We start from the raw sequence: 7,482 nt of genomic DNA on the forward strand, positions 1-7,482 counted from the left end.
CTCTCTCCATCTCAAAATAAAGTTATACTCCATCAACGACACTTACTTTGGGATAAAGAGGGGTGTTAAATAATAAGAACGAGTGACTACAATGCGAATTAATAAGCAAACTGGGTACACGGGCACGCACGGTTGGTGCTTTTTTTTACGGAGCCTTGTCGGAGGGCGGAGAGCTCCCGCATTACATTAAGAAGAAAAGAGTTGGTCTGGTTAATAAGGTAAACCGGACCTAAAAATTATACATGGCAGAATTAATTAAGGAAACCGGCGAAGATCACACACACCGGACTAGTATAGTACTCAAGGGAGGTCGTCCGAGCGGTCCGTGCTTACAATAGACTACTAGTCTAGAACACAAGGCATGATATCCGTAGTGGAAAAGAAATTTCTCCCGGGGCTGGCGGTACACATCCCTTAAAACAAAAGACAATGAAGAAAGCAATAGTGAAGGAATCCGGGCTGGCGGTACACGCCCCTTTAATTATAACCCTTCCCTGACGTACCTTGCTACAACTTTGAACTGATTTGGCACGGGGCGTCGGTCGCTCTCCAACTTGAGCTGCAGCACCGTCTGATTCAGTGTACGGTTGGATCTGAAACAAACGAGCACCACCACCTTTAGACTTGGCAAATGCTCGATGCTGGAAAGGCTCGTTTCCTGATAACCGAATCCTACCTCCAGCTTCTCGAGCATTGCCATGGACCCTTGCTCAAAAATGATTTCTTCTCGAGAGAAGGGTTTGTCAACACTCAGCTGCTTGAGCACTGGGAATCGGTACTTGGCGCTTATGACTAGCGCATCATTGATGCAGCTCCTGTACGCGAGGGTGAGGCGCAGTAGGTTTGGCAACTCACACAGGATGCCAAGTATCTCGTCGCAGCTAAGCATTCTAAATGTGATATGTAGCTTGACAACGTGCATGAGTGACCCAATCCACTCGGGCATCCCATCGATTTCGCCCCGCAACTTCATGGACCGGAGGAGCAGCGGTGGCGAGGTCATCTCTCCGAGGATGTTCATTATCTTCCCATCACCGCGGTCGAAGATTGAGAGTTGTCGAAGGGAATATGTCCTGTTCAGGGCGGTGATGAGCACTTGAAGTACCTCTTGGGAGCAGTTGACAGTTATATTAAGCTTTCTCAACTGCGTCAACTCGCCGATCTCTCGGGCAGCGTCAGAATCATCATCATCATAGAGCGCCATCTTATCCATCACGCGAAGCGCCTTCATTCTCCCTAGTCCACAGGGAAGCCTCCAGCCCTCATACGACGCCCTCTTAAGGAAGTAGAGGGACTCGAGCTTCTCCAGCTCCGTCACGGATTGATGGAGGTAATGGAGAAGTGTGTTCCTTAGGCTCAGTGTCTGCAAGTGCACAAGCTTGCCGATCTTTTTTGGCATCTTGCTGATGTCAGTGCCGTTCAAGTTCAAGAACCTGAGCAGAAACATCCGGCACACATGCTTCATGTGTTTGTTTTGCAAGGCTTTGCAGTCTTCAAGGTCGAGTACCCGTAGGAGGGTAAAATCGCCTAGTCTCTCCAGCAGCTGGTGGTGCCCTTCAGGATGAAACGTGCTGAGCGACCGGACATGCTTCATGCTCCTTTCGTCCTTTGGCCCACCACTGCTTTGGATAGAGAGCCGCCGGATCTTGCCAAGCGACTCTCCTTCGTGCTGTTCACCTCCAACCAGGCTCACAAAGTTTGCCTCCATGGACCTTGACACCATAACCTCGAGCATCATATCGTGCACGCGGCATGACTTCACCCTCCCATCATAGCTTATGTTGGCTGGGACGATCATGTTTCTACTCACCAACTCATCGAAGTAGGATTCTGCCACCTCTAGCAATGTCAGCCCCCGCTTCTCGGCGACCAGACCTTCTGCTATCCATCTACTTAGTAGCCGTTTCTTCTTGATTTCATAGTCCTCTGGAAAAATACTGAGATACATCATGCAAGTCTTGAGATGGTGAGGCAGGTGGCTGTAACTGAGTGTAACTATCTGCCTCATCCCTTCCAAGGTAGGGTTGCTCTCCAGTTGAGAACCGATGGAGTTGCATATTTTGTCCCACATATCCTTGCTTCCTGGCGACTTGTAGCTAGCCAAAAGACTGGCCATGCTAACAATCGCCAATGGCAACCCACCGCACTTCCTCAAGATATTCAACATGCTGGATTTCAGTTCTTCGGGGCAGGCACCCTCAGGGCCAAACACTCTATTGATGAACAACTGCTTAGACACTTCTTTTTCCAGCGGCTTCATTTCATGGACAAAATAGTCCCTTAAAGCCGCACTAACTGAGCTGCAAGCTTTCGCCACCGAGTCCACCCGAGTCGTCACAATTATTCTGCTTTTGTATTTATTGTCAGTTGGCAATATGGAGCGGATAGCGTCCCATGCTGGTATGGTCCATACATCATCGATCACTATGAGGTACCTGGTTTTAAATAAAATAAAATGTTATACATGCGGAAATTAGAACAATCGGTTTTGAAACTGCAAAAAATGAAACATTACCAGTTTTTTTGTTTATCAATTTACATAAATTGATGTACCCTTGTTTAAAATGTATTGAAGTTGATCTATAAATTATAAAAACAATTTGTAAAGCCAATCTAAGGACGAAAAATGACTGCCTTCAATCACGAAACTCTATTTTGCCCGGTTTGGAGAAGTTCTCGATTTTACTTTTATCAGCTATATATTCTTTCCAGTAAGACATCAATATGGTATTTAAATTTACTATCTTGATTCCTAAATATATGAAGTTTGATAAGTTGTATCTTGGCTTAAACCTCTAGTCATTATATGGAGTTATTACTTTGTGAAAGAAGTTTTGCAGAATCGCATGTCACTGCTGTTCAATATATTCATATATAGGCATTAGGCAATTACATACCAAACTCTCTAGATAGGATTTTGACTATATACGGAATATGCTACCAACAGAAAATTAGGAATTTATATTACACTATGGTACTAACATGCGCCCATGGTTGCAACATCAATTGATCGAACATTGAGGCTGTATCGGATGTGGAGAGCGGTACAAAAAAAGTAACCTGATACAGTTAGAAAATACTCGCTCTATCCCAAAATACAGTGCATTAGATTTTTTTAAAGTCAAACTTTGTAAGACAAAGTTTATAGAAAAACTTATCAAGATTTAGCATGCCAAATCATTACCCTTAGTTTCATTAAATATATTTTGAAATGGTACATATTTGGCGTTGTAGATGTGGATAATTTGGGAATTACCGTGCAATTAAGTTGATGAGACATACGATGAAGCTATGAGAGAGAGTCATTGATCATCGCTGAAGAAGAATGACAAGCGTGATAAAAAATTAGTTTGGTTTAATGCCTAGGAGGTCGACCAAGGAAGCCATTTTCTTGGTACCACAACTCATGGAGAAATATAGGGAGCAAAAGAAGGACCTGCATATGGTCTTCATTGACTTGGAGAAGGCATACGATAAGATACCGCGGAACGTCATGTGGTGGGCCTTGGAGAAACACGAAGTCCCGGAAAAGTACATTACCCTCATCAAGGAGATGTACGATAGTGTTGTGACAAGTGTTCGAACAAGTGATGGCGACACTGACGACTTCCCGATTAAAATAGGACTGCACCAGGGGTCAGATTTGAGCCCTTGCATTTTTTGTTTTGGTGATAGATGAGGTTACAAGGGATATACAAGGAGATACCCTATGGTGTATGCTCTTTGCGAATGATGTGGTGCTAGTTGTTGATAGTCGGACAGGGGTCAATAGGAAGTTAGAGCTATGGAGGAAATCCTTGGAATCAAATGTTTTAGACTTAGTAGAACTAAAACCGAGTACATGAGGTGCGGTTTCAATACTACTATCGACACGAGGAGGAGGAGGAGGTTAGCCTTCATGGGCAGGTGGTGCCCCAGAAGGACATCTTTCAATATTTGGGATCAATGCTGCAGAAGGATGGCGATATCGATGATGTGAACCATCAAATAAAAGCTGGATAGAAGAAGCGTTGAAAAACTTCTGATATTCTCGGCGACAAGAGAGTGCCACAAAAGCTAAAAGGCAAGTCCTATAGGATGGCGGTTTGACCCGCAATGTTGTATGATGCTGAGTGTTGGCCGACTAAAAGGCGATATATTCAACAGTTAGGTATGGCAGACATGTTGAGAGGGACGTGTGGACCCACAAGGAAGGAATGAGCCCAGAATGATGATATACGAGATAGATTTGGGGTAGCACCGATTGAAGAGAAGCTTGCCCAACGTCTTATGAGATGGTTTGGCCATATTCAGCGCATGCCTCCAGAAGTGCAAATAATAGTGGACGGCTAAAGCATGCTGATATTGTCAAGGGAGGTCGGGGTAGACCGAAGTTGACATGTGAGGAGTCTATCAAGAGAGATTTGATGGACTGGAGTATCGCCAGAGAACTAGCCATGGATAGGGGTGAGTGACAACTTGCTATATATCCATGTGCCAGAACCATGAGTTGGTTGCAAGATCTTATGGGTTTCACATGTGGCCTATCCAACTTGTTTGGTACTAATTGTTGTTGTTGTTGTTGTTGGTGTTATTGTTGTTGTATAATTTGATCTATAAACCCACTCAATGTTTGTGAAGTTATGACTTCCACCAAAACCAATGCTCGGTATATTATGGGATGGAGGGGGTATAATGAAATGTGGACATGTAAAAGGTATTCTTGCGCCCATGCTTAACTGTATTGGTGGACCGTACATGGCGCTCATTTAGATCATCTACAACCAGATACAATAAATCTGACCCCTCAAACACCCGCTAACGCGTCGAGGCACGTTCGTGGACAGTGGCCAAACACGCCTTAAATTATATCTTCCACAACCGGATATTTCAATTAGGAAACCTCAAATTCATACGGATACATGCAACATGATACCTAAATGAAGCGGAGATCGTCTGGCTCCATCGTGCTCATGTCCGGTGGCCGCTGTGCAACTCGAAGTGTTGCTCCGGTCGCCGACGAGGTAGAGTAGGACATAGGACATGCACCGACTCACGGGAGGCATCCCTGTCTCCCATGCCCTACTCTTCCTCGTCGGAGTCCGGAGCCTTCACAGTGCCGATGGACGTGAGATCGATGATGGATTCATCCTGGGAGGAACCGGTGACGACCACCACGACGCAGTGGCGGCGCACGGTCTGGTGCACCAAACGAGGCACAAAGAATAAGACTCTGCCTTGCCAACATCCATTGCCGCCGGGGCTTCCACAATTTCCCGTGCCCGTTGCCTCAAATGGCGAGCACCCCGCGCCATATTTGCATCGGTCAATGCCCATGTGTTCACCTGCGCCTTGGCGTTCCAACAAAGCGGTTGCGCATCCGCCACGTTGTTCGGACGCCAGACAGACCGCACCACCTTCGATGAGGCAGCGACGACACACCTCGCGGCAAATCCATGTGTCATTTGGGCGGACGTAATGGATTCCTGATGGAAGTAGTCTGAGCGCTCCTGTCGGGCGGCCTTCTCCCGAGAGCGGCAGCGCAAGGCGGACATGTCTACTCCCTTGACCAAACCCTAGCTACTCGACTCCACCCCCTCCACTCCACTCCGGCACCTAAGTCCCATCCGGCGATCTCCATCCTTCTTCGGCATGGCGGGCAGTGGATGCGAATCCTACACCTCTAAATTCAATGGAGGACTTGAGTTTGAAAGGGGGGTGGAGGACTTGAGTTTGAAAGGGGGGGTGGAGGAGTAAAAGAGGCGCATCTATTGGTCTATGTTTTTTAGAGAACAAAGATGTCCTTGTGTTGGGCCTAAAAATACAGAGAGTATTGCGCTAGAGGTAAAGTTGATCCAAGTTCACAAGTATTGCGTCACGAGAGAAGTTTTATGAGAAATTAGAAGAAATGCACGTTACATTGTGAAATTTTTATCAAAAACCTAACACATCTTATATAAAGGAACGGAGGAAGTAATAAAGAGGGAGAAGTATAGTATACTAGTACCTCTTGTCACGGAGAAGATCTTGGAGCTTGCCGGTCAGCCCGGGCACATCCATACCGTCGATGCCAGCAACGTCTTCTTCCTTGATGCCATCCTTGTTATCGGATTTCTGCTTCGCCATCTGATGAAGCATGCGCTTAAGCAATCCCTCCAGGTCCTTTCCACCATCAAATGCCTGGGACACGGACGCTTGGGCTTGGTGTGGGAAGTCCACCTCTAGCTCCCGACACACTTCCATGGCGAGCGTAGTTTTTCCGAGCCCTCCAAACCCAACGATGGAGAAGACCTTCATATCTTTGTCATCCCCTGACCTCAATTTGTCGGCCAGGGCGTTGACCTGATCCGTCAGGCCGATGAACTGGTCGTGGTCGTTTGACGGGCGAAGTGCACGGGCAGACACGGTGGCCGGTGACACAGTGGCAAAGGTGGCCGATCTGCGTAGTGCCTCCTGGTCGACGCCGTAACGAGCGCGCCGTTCGTTGATGATGACCATCCGATCGAGGAGTTCTGGCAGATCGGCGGCGAGGCAACGCTTCAAGTAAAGCTTCAAAAACTGATGCCTGCAGCGAGGAAATAAAGATCACTCCATTTCTAAATCATAGAAAGTGAGAAGACATGCATCTCAATCAAATGCTATACATTGTAATGTGAAAGATTGATTCCTCTCCTACATAGTAATAGAAATCCATTCTTACACACAAAAGCGCTCCAAATAAAAATTTTATCGTCTAGAATTCCTGTAAACCAAAAGAGACCTTGAGTTGGAAAGGGAGGGGGGAGGAGGGGGAGGAGGTCCGTACCGGACAATGGCAGGTAGGAGCCTGGCGTGCCCGAGTAAACGCCTGGCGCAGTTGAACGGCGCGCCGGGGTCGACGGGCAGTCGTGGCAGAGGGCGCCTGACGCGGAGCTTGTAGATATCCACACAGTCCTCGGCGTCGGAAGCAAGCTCGCGCACCTGTTTCGTCCACTCTCGGACGAGGTGATCGACGCAGTCGTCGTCGGCCTCGGCCAGCATGCGGAGCACGGCGTTCATGGAGGACAGCTCGTCCCTGAGGTGGACGATCTTGTTGCCGACCCCGCGGATCTCCTGGAGCTCCTCCACCAGCGCCTGCCCGAACTTGCTCACGATGGACGCCGCGTTCTCCATCCTGCTAGCTTGCTCTCTCACAGCAAGATCTCAGGACGGTGGATGGCTGCTGGCTGCTCTGGGCTTGCGATTTTGCATATAACGGGCAGTGGAAATAGTAGACGGCAATGAGCCTCTCACAAGTGGTGGTGAGGAAGTACCTATAGCTGAGAAACTTGCTCATCTCCATCTCCGGTCCAACCATCTTAATAGCTGTTGTTCGTTTGGTGATTAGAAGAAACAATAAGTTACTATAATAATGGTGTAATACGGGCGGGATTACTACGTAGTTCACACATGGGTGGAGCCCATTCGTGTTGGCTAGCATGTGGGAGCGGCTGCTTAGTGCTTTATATCATGGTTCTGCAACTG

General features: G+C 47.5%; 1 pseudogene; it reads right to left on the reverse strand.

Annotated features, from left to right (window-relative positions):
- Positions 1–121: 121 nt before the first annotated feature.
- Positions 122–7,243, reverse strand: LOC123124032 (disease resistance protein Pik-2-like; annotated as a pseudogene).
- Between the last annotated feature and the right edge of the window lie 239 nt (positions 7,244–7,482).

The sequence above is a fragment of the Triticum aestivum genome, chromosome 5D (genome assembly GCF_018294505.1).
Source record: "Triticum aestivum cultivar Chinese Spring chromosome 5D, IWGSC CS RefSeq v2.1, whole genome shotgun sequence".
Taxonomy (NCBI): domain Eukaryota; kingdom Viridiplantae; phylum Streptophyta; class Magnoliopsida; order Poales; family Poaceae; genus Triticum; species Triticum aestivum.